The sequence below is a fragment of the Triticum aestivum genome, chromosome 7D, assembly GCF_018294505.1.
Source record: "Triticum aestivum cultivar Chinese Spring chromosome 7D, IWGSC CS RefSeq v2.1, whole genome shotgun sequence".
NCBI classification, from domain to species: Eukaryota; Viridiplantae; Streptophyta; class Magnoliopsida; order Poales; family Poaceae; genus Triticum; species Triticum aestivum.
This window is the reverse complement of record NC_057814.1, coordinates 608,092,258-608,105,414: the sequence shown is the minus strand read 5'-3', so window position 1 is coordinate 608,105,414 and position 13,157 is coordinate 608,092,258.

Genomic DNA, 13,157 nt, shown 5'->3' with positions numbered 1-13,157 from the left:
ATACTTGATATCTTTTATAATGGACTAACCGATGCTTCCAGAGATTACCTGGATAGTTGTGCTGGTTCTGTTTTCAGGGAAAGAACACCGGATGAAGCTGAAATTCTATTGAATAATATGTTGACAAATGAAAATAATTGGACACTTCCTGAGCCATCCTGAGCCTATTCCTAAACCAACTCCGAAGAAGAGGGGTGTTCTATTTCTCAGTCCTGAAGATATGCAAGAGGCAAAGAAATCTATGAAAGAAAAAGGTATTAAAGCTGAAGATGTTAAGAATTTACCTCCTATTGAAGAAATACATGGTCTTAATTTACCGCCTGTTGAAGAAACATATGATCTCAATCCATCACCTATTGAAGAAACTCATGGTCTTGATAACCCGACACAGGTAGTAAAGGTAAATTCTCTTCATAGATTTGATGAAGGTGATATTCCTCACTATAAGTCTGCTAGGCAATGCTTAGAAGAGTTTGATAATTTTATTATCAAACAAGAAAACTTTAATGCTTATTTTGGTAGACAATTGAAATACAATTCCGATACGCTTGAACACTTGGGTGATTATATGTCTAGAGTTAAAGGTGAACTTAAACTCATTAGTAAACATGCTTCTATGGTTACCACTCAAGTAGAACAAGTACTTAAAGCTCAAAATGATTTGCTCAATGAATTGAATAGTAAGAATAATGATTATGATGTTAGAGTGGCTACTAGAACTGGTAAAATGACTCAGGAACCTTCGTATCCTGACGGCCATCCTAAGAGAATTGAGCAAGATTCTCAGAGAAATAATATTGATGCACCTAGTCCTTCTAAAAAGAAGAAAAAGAAAAATAATAGGACTTTGCATGCTTCTAGTGAACCTATTGCTGAACCACCTGAGAATCCAAATGATATTTCTATTTCTGATGCTGAAACACAATCTGGTAATGAGCATGAACCAAGTGAAAATATTAATGAAGATGTTCATGATGATGCTCAGCCTAGTAATGAGAATGATGTAGAGATTCAACCTGCGGTTGATCTTGATAACCCACAATCAAAGAATCAACGTTATGATAAGAGAGACTTTGTTGCTAGGAAACATGGTAAAGAAAGACAACCATGGGTTCAGAAACCCATGCCTTTTCCTCCCAAACCATCCAAGAAAAAGGATGATGAGGATTTTGAGCGCTTTGCTGAAATGATTAGACCTATCTTTTTGCGTATGCGATTAACTGATATGCTCAAAATGAATCCTTATGCTAAGTACATGAAAGAAATTGTTACTAATAAAAGAAAGATACCGTAAGCTGAAATTTCCACCATGCTTGCTAATTATACTTTTAAGGGTGGAATACCTAAGAAACTTGGAGATCCAGGAGTACCTACTATACCATGCTCCATTAAAAGAAACTATGTTAAAACTGCTTTATGTGATCTTGGAGCCGGTGTTAGTGTTATGCCTCTCTCTTTATATCGTAGACTTGATTTGAATAAGTTGACACCTACTGAAATATCTTTGCAAATGGCTGATAAATCAACTGCTATACCTGTCGGTATTTGTGAGGATGTGCCTGTTGTGGTTGCAAACGTTACTATTTTAACGGACTTTGTTATTCTTGATATTCCCGAGGACGATAGTATGTCTATTATTCTTGGAAGACCTTTTTGAATACTGTAGGGGCTGTTATTGATTGCAACAAAGGCAATGTCACTTTTCATGTTAATGGTAATGAGCATACGGTACACTTTCCGAGGAAACAACCTCAAGTCCACAGTATCAATTCTATTGGAAAAATTCCATCGATTATTTTGGAGGTTTTGAATTTCCTCTTCCTACTGTCAAGAAGAAATATGATATTCTTATTATTGGGGATGTGCATATCCCCGTTGAGGTAACATAGTGTTATTCGAAATTTCTCTGGTTCCATGTTAGTCGGAATGAGTTTGTTAACAAGACCTGATCAACCTTGTTAGGGGATTCCTTTTGATGAGCATGAGATGGATGAAACTAGAAGGCACAACCTTCTGTACCCTCTTTCTACTTTCTGTTATTTAGTTGAAATAAAGTAAAATAGTATTTTTCTGTCTGTTTTCTGATTTATCCATGCAATATAAAAATACCCCGAAAATAAAAGTTCTCCAAATGCCCTGAAAATGAAATATGTTTTTTCTAGAATATTTGAGAATATCTGGCATTGAGAACACAGCAGGAGGGGCAAGCACCTGGCCACGAGGGTGGAGGGCGCGCCCCCCTGCCTCGTGGGCCCATGGTGGCTCCCCTCCACTTATTCCTGCACCCACACACTTCTTCTTCCTCCCAAAAAATCACCATCCAGCTCAAGCACGAGTTCTAGCTCATTTTGCTGCGATCTTTGATCTCCTTGCTCAAAGCACCTCTCACAAAACTGCTTGGGGAGATTGTTCCTTGGTATGTGACTCCTCCATTGGTCCAATTAGTTTTTGTTCTAGTGCTTTATTCATTGCAAATTTGTGCTGCCTAGGTGACCATGTTCTTGAGCTTGCATGTCAAATTTATATGGTTCCAAGTAGTTCTAATGCTTGATATAGGCTCTAGGCACTTGTAGGAGTAGTTGCTATCAATTTTGTTGAGCTTGGTTCACTTTTATTTGAAGTTACTAAAAATTTCAGAAATTTTTCAGAGGAAGAAATATGCTTAGGAAAATGTTCCAAGGTGGTTCTTCAAGGAAGCAAGGACCCAGGCTTGCAATGCGTGATGCTGACGATGAGCCACCAAGGGACGCTCCAGTGCGGCCTTGTGAATGGCCTTCAGAAAACTTTATGGATCGAGCGGGAATCAAGGAAGAATTTAACGCATATTTGCGTAACGCTGATCTTGTGAGCTTCGAGGCAGAGAAGTGCCGCCAATACCACTATCTCACTAGTTCATTTGTGAGGAGGTTTGAATTTTCATCTTCACGTAATTCTCCAACTGTCCTGTTTGATCTTTATGAAAAATCTTATACGATGGACTTAGAGGATTTTACCACTGCTTGCAAACTTCCACAATGGGGTAGTGCTAGTGAACCTCGCAAATCTGAATTTAGAAATTTTCTTGCTAGTATAACTGTGGGGGAATCTAGAGATATAGCACAAGCTACCATAGGGAGCATTCATTTTCCTGCTATACATTATTTTGCTCTCTTCATAGGTAGGTGCATAAATGGTAAGGATGAAGCATGTCACATGTGTGTCCCTGACCTCAGTATTCTTAGGAGTGCTGTGTTAGGAGACAAATCTTATAATTTGGGAGCCATTGTTGCACGTAGGTTGCATCATAATAGATTTAATGGAGATTTCTTTGGAGGAATTTATGCAACCCGCTTAGCTGATTTTCTTGGTGTGGACATACGTGAGGATGATATTGAGTTGCCTCCTACTTATTTAGACTTTAATGCTATGGTTCACCACCAGTTTGTCGAGAGGAATGAATCACCTCTCCGGTATCGCTTAATCTTTGACAGACGTCGTGCTGTCCGTATTACTCTCCCTGCTCCTGCCTTCTTTGATTATCAGGCAAAAGGAAGATATGTTATTACCAGAGAGGAGGCAGATGAGTACGAGAGGAGGGCGGAGGCAGCTCGCCGCCACGCTGCAGCTCAGGAGGCGATAGCCACTGCATCTCAGTACGACCCCGGCTACAACTATGGATATCCGCCAGGCCATCCGTGGCAATAAACCAACTTAGGCCAAAAGCCTAAGCTTGGGGGAGTACGTATTCTCACCGACATTACATTTATGTTCCACACACTCATTGCTAGATGTCGGTGCTCATACTTTTTCACTGTAATATCCATGCTAGTTTATTTTCTTTTTTCTTGCTTTCTTCTTGTGTGTTTGATAAACCTTAAGAAAAACAAAAAAATTAGTGTAGCTTTTAGTTAGTTTACTTTTCTTGCTATAGTAGTAATAATTAAAAAGAAAACCCAAAAAGATTTCCCGTTCTTCTTTTGCTTGTTGGGAGCTTTCCCGTGTAAATAGTTTTATTTCTTTTCTTTTCTTTGGGGGTCGATAGGAGAAGACCATAATTAAATTGTTGAAGTGGCTCTTATATGCATTATTGTTGATTTAACCAAGAGCCCATATTGCCTTGTCTTCTCCTGTTTATTGAATGCTCGCAGATTCCAGCTTAGTCCAATGCACGTGCACTCTTATTATTATTCACATCGTTCGGTCGTGCAAGTGAAAGGCAATTATGACGATATATGATGGACTGACTGAGATGAGAGAAGCTGGTATGAACTCGACCTCTCTTGTTTTTGTAAATATGATGAGTTCATCGTTCCTGATTCAGCCTATTATGAATAAACATGTTTGCAATGACAATTAGAGATCATAGTTGCTTATGCCATGCTTGATTAGCTATGAGTTATAATGGTTTACCTTGCGTGCCAACATGCTATTAAAATGGTTGTGATGTGGTATAGTGGGGTGGTATCCTCCTTTGAATGATTTAAGTGACTCGACTTGGCACATGTTCACACATGTAGTTGAAACAAATCAACATAGCCTTCACGATATTTATGTTCATGGTGGATTATATCCTACTCATGCTCGTACTCAATGTTTATTAATTTTAATGCATGTTCATGACTGTTGTCGCTCTCTAGTTGGTCGCTTCCCAGTCTTTTGCTAGCCTTCACTTGTACTAAGCGGGAATACTGCTTGTGCATCCAATCCCTTAAACCCCAAAGTTATTCCATATGAGTCCACTATACCTTCCTATATGCGGTATCTACCTGCCGTTCCAAGTAAATTTGTATGTGCCAAACTCTAAACCTTCAAATGAAATTCTGTTTTGTATGCTCGAATAGCTCATGTATCAACTAGGGCTGTCCGTATCTTCCATGCTAGGCGGGTTATTCTCAAGAGGAGTGGACTCCGCTCCTCACTCACGAGAAAATGGCTGGTCACCGGGATGCCCAGTCCCATGCTTTATGCAAACTAAATCAAAATAATTGCAAACAAAACTCCCCCTGGGACTGTTGCTAGTTGGAGGCACTCGTTGTTTCGAGCAAGCCATGGATTGATGCTTGTTGGTGGAGGGGGAGTATAAACTTTACCATTCTGTTTGGGAACCGCCTATAATGTGTGTAGCATGGAAGATATCGCCATCTCTTGGTTGTTATGTTGACAATGAAAGTATGCCGCTCAAAATATTATTTATCTCTATTTCAAAACCGAGCTCTGGCACCTCTACAAATCCCTGCTTCCCTCTGCGAAGGGCCTATCTATTTACTTTTATGTTGAGTCATCACCCTCTTATTAAAAAGCACTAGCTGGAGAGCACTGCTGTCATTTGCATCCATTACTATTAATTTATATTGGGTATGACTATGACTGGATCTCTTTTACCATGAATTACAATGTCTAGTCAGTCCTTGATCTTTAAAGGTGCTCTGCATTTATGTTTTGCGGTCTCAGAAAGGGCTAGCGAGATACCATCTTATTATATCATATCATGATTGTTTTGAGAAAGTGTTGTCATCCGAGATTTATTATTATTGCTCGCTAGTTGATTATGCCATTGATATGAGTAAACATGAGACCTAAGAGTTATTGTGAATGTGGTTAGTCATAATCTTTGCTGAAAACTTGAATGCTGGCTTTACATATTTACAACAACAAGAGCAAACAGAGTTTGTAAAAGTTTTTCTTTATCACTTTCAGTTTATCAACTGAATTGCTTGAGGACAAGCAAACGTTTAAGCTTGGGGGAGTTGATACGTCTCCGTCGTATCTACTTTTCCAAACACTTTTGCCCTTGTTTTGGACTCTAACTTGCATGATTTGAATAGAACTAACCCGGACTAACGCTTTTCAGCAGACCTTCCATGGTGTTATTTATGTGCAGAAACAAAAGTTCTCGGAATGACCTGAAACTCCACGGAACATCTATTTGGAAAATAAGAAAAATACTGGAAGAAAAATCCACATCAGGGGGCCCACACCCTGTCCATGAGGGTGGGGGGCGCGCCTGCCCCCCCCCCCCCCAGGGCGCGCCCCCTGCCTCGTGGGCCCCCTGACGCTCCATCGACCTCAACTCCAACTCCATATATTCACTTTCGGGGAGAAAAAAAATCAGAGAGAAGGATTCATCGCGTTTTACGATACGGAGCCGCCGCCAAGCCCTAAAACCTCTCGGGAGGGCTGATTTGGAGTCCGTTCGGGGCTCCGGAGAGGGGAATTCGTCGCCATCGTCATCATCAACCATCCTCCATCACCAATTTCATGATGCTCACCGTCGTGCGTGAGTAATTCCATCGTAGGCTTGCTGAACGGTGATGGGTTGGATGAGATCTATCATGTAATCGAGTTAGTTTTGTTAGGGTTTGATCCCTAGTATCCACTATGTTCTGAGATTGATGTTGCTATGACTTTGCTATGCTTAATGCTTGTCACTAGGGCCCGAGTGCCATGATTTCAGATCTGAACCTATTATGTTTTCATGAATATATGTGAGTTCTTGATCCTATCTCGCAAGTCTATAGTCACCTACTATGTGTTATGATCCGGCAACCCCAAAGTGACAATAATCGGGACCACTCCCGGTGATGACCGTAGTTTGAGGAGTTCATGTATTCACTATGTGTTAATGCTTTGTTCCGGTACTCTATTAGCGCCCCCCCCCTTTTCCTTCTCTTCCTATCTCCCTTCCTTCCCTTCTCCTACTCCTACTTGGAAGGGGGGAGTCCTACTCCCGGTAGGAGTAGGACTCCTCATGGGGCACGCCTAGGGAGGCCGGCCTCCTCCCCCTCCTCCACTCCTTTATATACGGGGAGGGGGCACCCCTTGGAGACACAACAATTGATCATTGATTTCTTAGCCGTGCGCGGTGCCCCCCTCCACCATAATCCACCTCGATAATATCGTAGTGGTGCTTAGGTGAAGCCCTGCGTCGGTAGTATCATCATGACCGTCATCACGCCGTCGTGCTGACGAAACTCTCCGGTGAAGCTTTGCTGGATCGGAGCTCGCGGGACGTCATCGAGCTGAACGTGTGCTGAACTCGGAGGTGCCGTGCGTTCGGTACTAGGATCGGTCGGATCGTGAAGACTTATGACTACATCAACCGCGTTGTGCTAACGCTTCCGCTTTCGGTCTACGAGGGTACGTGGACACACTCTCCCCTCTCGTTGCTATGCATCACCATGATCCTGTGTGTGCGTAGGAAATTTTTTGAAATTACTACGTTCCCCAACAGTGGCATCCAGCCAGGTTTTATGCGTAGATGTTATATGCACGAGTAGAACACAAGTGAGTTGTGGGCCATACAAGTCATACTGCTTACCAGCATGTCATACTCTTTGGTTCGGCGGTATTGTTGGATGAAGCGGCCCGGACCGACATTACGCGTACGCTTACGAGAGACTGGTTCTACCGACTGGCTTTGCACACAGGTGGCTGGCGGGTGTCAGTTTCTCCAACTTTAGTTGAACCGAGTGTGGCTATGCCCGGTCCTTGAGAAGGTTAAAACAGCACTAACTTGATGAACTATCGTTGTGGTTTTGATGCGTAGGTAAGAACGGTTCTTGCTCAGCCCGTAGCAGCCACGTAAAACTTGCGACAACAAAGTAGAGGACGTCTAACTTGTTTTTGCAGGGCATGTTGTGATGTGATATGGTCAAGACATGATGCTATATTTTCTATTGTATGAGATGATCATGTTTTGTAACCAAGTTATCGGCAACTGGCAGGAGCCATATGGTTGTCGCTTTATTGTATGCAATGCAATCGCCCTGTAATGCTTTACTTTATCACTAAGCGGTAGCGATAGTCGTAGAAGCAATAGTTGGCGAGACGACAACGATACTACGATGGAGATCAAGGTTCCGCGCCGGTGACGATGGTGATCATGACAGTGCTTCGGAGATGGAGATCACAATCACAAGATGATGATGGCCATATCATATCACTTATATTGATTGCATGTGATGTTTATCTTTTATGCATCTTATTTTGCTTAGATCGATGGTAGCATTATAAGATGATCTCTCACTGAATTTCAAGGTATAAGTGTTCTCCCTGAGTATGCACCGTTGCGAAAGTTCTTCGTGCCGAGACACCATGTGACGATCAGGTGTGATAAGCTCTATGTTCAAATACAACGGGTGCAAGACAGTTTTGCACACGCGGAATACTCAGGTTAAACTTGACGAGCCTAGCATATGCAGATATGGCCTCGGAACACTGAGACCGAAAGGTCGAGCGTGAATCATATAGTAGATATGATCAACATAGTGATGTTCACCATTGAAAACTACTCCATCTCACGTGATGATCGGACATGGTTTAGTTGATATGGATCACGTGATCACTTAGATGATTAGAGGGATGTCTATCTAAGTGGGAGTTCTTTAATAATTTGATTAACTGAACTTTCATTTATCATGAACTTAGTACCTAATAGTATTTTGCATGTCTATGTTGTTGTAGATAGATGGCCCGTGCTGTTGTTCCGTTGAATTTTAATGCGTTCCTTGAGAAAGCAAAGTTGAAAGATGATGGTAGCAATTACATTGACTGGGTCCGTAACTTGAGGATTATCCTCATTGCTGCACAGAAGAATTATGTCCTGGAAGCACCGCTAGGTGCCAAACCTGCTGCAGGAGCAACACCAGATGTTATGAACGTCTGGCAGAGCAAATCTGATGACTACTCAGTAGTTCAGTGTGCCATGCTTTACGGCTTAGAACCGGGACTTCAACGACGTTTTGAACGTCATGGAGCATATGAGATGTTCCAGGAGTTGAAGTTAATATTTCAAGCAAATGCCCGGATTGAGAGATATGAAGTCTCCAATAAGTTCTACAGCTACAAGATGGAGGAGAATAGTTCTGTCAGTGAGCATATACTCAGAATGTCTGGGTATAACAATCACTTAATTCAACTGGGAGTTAATCTTCCGGATGATAGTGTTATTGACAGAATTCTTCAATAACTGCCACCAAGCTACAAGAGCTTCGTGATGAACTATAACATGCAAGGGATGGATAAGATGATTCACGAGCTCTTCGCGATGCTAAAGGTTGCAGAGGTAGAAATCAAGAAGGAGCATCAAGTGTTGATGGTCAACAAGACCACCAGTTTCAAGAAAAAGGGCAAAGGGAAGAAGAAGGGGAACTTCAAGAAGAACGACAAACAAGTTGCTGTTCAGGATAAGAAACCCAAGTCTGGACCTAAGCCTGAGACTGAGTGCTTCTACTGCAAGCAAACTGGTCACTGGAAGCGGAACTGCCCCAAGTATTTGGCGGATAAGAAGGATGGCAAGGTGAACAAAGGTATATGTGATATACATGTTATTGATGTGTACCTTACTAATGCTTGCAGTAGCACCTGGGTATTTGATACTGGTTCTGTTGCTAATATTTGCAACTCGAAACAGGGGCTACGGATTAAGCGAAGATTGGCTAAGGACAAGGTGACGATGCGCGTGGGAAATGGTTCCAAAGTCGATGTGATCGTGGTTGGCATGCTACCTCTACATCTACCTAATTCAGGATTATGTTAGACCTAAATAATTGTTATTTGGTGCCAGCGTTGAGCATGAACATTATATCTGGATCTTGTTTGATGCGAGACGGTTATTCATTTAAATCAGAGAATAATGGTTGTTCTATTTATATGAGTAATATCTTATATGGTCATGCACCCTTGAGGAGTGGTCTATTTATATTAAATCTTGATAGTAGTGATACACATATTCATAATATTGAAGCCAAAAGATGCAGAGTTGACAATGATAGTGCAACTTATTTGTGGCACTCCCATTTAGGTCATATTGGTGTAAAGCGCATGAAGAAACTCCATTCCGATGGACTTTTGGAATCACTTGATTATGAATCACTTGGTACTTACGAACCATGCCTCATGGGCAAGATGGCTAAAACGCCGTTCTCCAAAACTATGGAGCGAGCAACAGATTTGTTGGAAATCATACATACTGATGTATGTGGTCCAATGAATGTTGAGGCTCGCGGCGGGTATCGTTATTTTCTCACCTTCACAGATGATTTGAGCAGATATGGGTATATCTACTTAATGAAACATAAGTCTGAGACATTTGAAAAGTTCAAAGAATTTCAGAGTGAAGTAGAAAATCATCGTAACAAGAAAATAAAGTTTCTACGATCTGATCGTGGAGGAGAATATTTGAGTTACGAGTTTGGTCTTCATTTGAAACAATGCGGAATAGTTTCGCAACTCACGCCACCCGGAACACCACAGCGTAATGGTGTGTCTGAACGTCGTAATCGTACTTTACTAGATATGGTGCGATCTATGATGTCTCTTACTGATTTACCGCTATCATTTTGGGGTTATGCTTTAGAGACGGTTGCATTCACGTTAAATAGGGCACCATCTAAATCTGTTGAGACGACGCCTTAGGAACTATGGTTTGGCAAGAAACCAAAGTTGTCGTTTCTTAAAGTTTGGGGCTGCGATGCTTATGTGAAAAAGCTTCAACCTGATAAGCTCGAACCCAAATCGGAGAAATGTGTCTTCATAGGATACCCAAAGGAGACTGTTGAGTACACCTTCTATCACACATCCGAAGGCAAGACTTTTATTGCTAAATTTGGATCCTTTCTAGAGAAGGAGTTTCTCTCGAAAGAAGTGAGTGGGAGGAAAGTAGAACTTGATGAGGTAACAGTACCTGCTCCCTTATTGGAAAGTAGTTCATCACAGAAACCGGTTCCTGTGATACCTACACCAATTAGTGAGGAAGTTAATGATGATAATCATGAAACTTCAGATCAAGTTACTACCGAACCTCGTAGGTCAACCAGAGTAAGATCCGCATCAGAGTGGTACGGTAATCATGTTCTGGAGGTCATGTTACTAGACCATGACGAACCTACGAACTATGAGGAAGCGATGATGAGCCCAGATTCCGCAAAATGGCTTGAGGCCATGAAATCTGAGATGGGATCCATGTATGAGAACAAAGTATGGACTTTGGTTGACTTGCCGGATGATCGGCAAGCCATCAAAAATAAATGGATCTTCAAGAAGAAGACGGACGCTGATGGTAATGTTACTGTCTACAAAGCTCGACTTGTTGCGAAAGGTATTCGACAAGTTCAAGGAGTTGACTACAATGAGACCTTCTCACCCGTAGCGATGCTTAAGTTCGTCCGAATCATGTTAGCAATTGCCGCATTTTATGCTTATGAAATTTGGCAAATGGATGTAAAGACTGCATTCCTGAATGGATTTCTGGAAGAAGAGTTTTATATGATGCAACCTGAAGGTTTTATCGATCCAAAGGGTGCTAACAAAGTGTGCAAGCTCTAGCGATCCATTTATGGACTGGTGCAAGCCTCTCGGAGTTGGAATAAACGTTTTGATAGTGTTATCAAAGCATATGGTTTTATACAGTCTTTTGGAGAAGCCTGTATTTACAAGAAAGTGAGTGGGAGCTCTGTAGCATTTCTAATATTATATGTGGATGACATATTGTAGATTGGAAATGATGTAGAATTTCTGGATAGCATAAAAGGATACTTGAATAAGAGTTTTTCAATGAAAGACCTCGGTGAAGCTGCTTACATATTGGGCATCAAGATCTATAGAGATAGATCAAGACGCTTAATTGGACTTTCACAAAGCACATACCTTGACAAAGTTTTGAAGAAGTTCAAAATGGATCAGGCAAAGAAAGGGTTCTTGCCTGTGTTACAATGTGTGAAGTTGAGTAAGACTCAATGCCCGACCACTACAGAAGATAGAGAGAAAATGAAAGATGTTCCCTATGCTTCAGCCATAGGCTCTATCATGTATGCAATGTTGTGTACCACACCTGATGTGTGCCTTGCTATTAGTTTAGCAGGGAGGTACCAAAGTAATACAGGAGTGGATCACTGGACAGCGGTCAAGAACATCCTAAAATACCTGAAAAGGACTAAGGATATGTTTCTCGTTTATGGAGGTGACAAAGAGCTCATCATAAATGGTTACGTTGATGCAAGCTTTGACACTGATCCGGACGATTCTAAATCGCAAACCGGATACGTATTTATATTGAACGGTGGACCTGTCAGTTGGAGCAGTTATAAACAAAGCATCGTGGCGGGATCTATGTGTGAAGTGGAGTACATTGCTGCTTCGGAAGCAGCGAATGAAGGAGTCCGGATGAAGGAGTTCATATCCAATCTAGGTGTCATACCTAGTGCATCGGGTCCAATGAAATTTTTTTGTGACAATACTGGTGCAATTGCCTTGGCAAAGGAATCCAGATTTCACAAGAGAACCAAGCACATCAAGAGAAGCTTCAACTCCATCCGGGATCAAGTCCAGGTGGGAGACATAGAGATTTGCAAGATACATACGGATCTGAATGTTGCAGACCCGTTTACTAAGCCTCTTCCACGAGCAAAACATGATCAGCACCAAGGCTCCATGGGTGTTAGAATCATTACTGTGTAATCTAGATTATTGACTCTAGTGCAAGTGGGAGACTGAAGGAAATATGCCCTAGAGCCAATAATAAAGTTATTATTTATTTCCTTATATCATGATAAATGTTTATTATTCATGCTAGAAGTGTATTAACCGGAAACATGGACAAACAGAGTGTCACTAGTATGCCTCTACTTGACTAGCTCGTTGATCAAAGATGGTTATGTTTCCTAGCCATAGACATGAGTTGTCATTTGATTATCGGGATCACATCATTAGGAGAATGATGTGATTGACTTGACCCATTCCGTTAGCTTAGCACTTGATCGTTTAGTATATTGCTATTGCTTTCTTCATGACTTATACATGTTCCTATGACTATGAGATTATGCAACTCCCGTTTACCGGAGGAACACTTTGCGTGCTACCAAACGTCACAACGTAACTGGGTGATTATAAAGGTGCTCTACAGGTGTCTCCGAAGGTACTTGTTGAGTTGGCATATTTCGAGATTAGGATTTGTCACTCCGATTGTCGGAGAGGTATCTCTGGGCCCACTCGGTAATACACATCACTATAAGCCTTGCAAGCATTGTAACTAATGAGTTCGTTGCGGGATGATGTATTACGGAACGAGTAAAGAGACTTGCCGGTAACGAGATTGAACTAGGTATTGAGATACCGACGATCGAACCTCGGGCAAGTAACATACCGATGACAAAGGGAACAACGTATGTTGTTATGCGGTT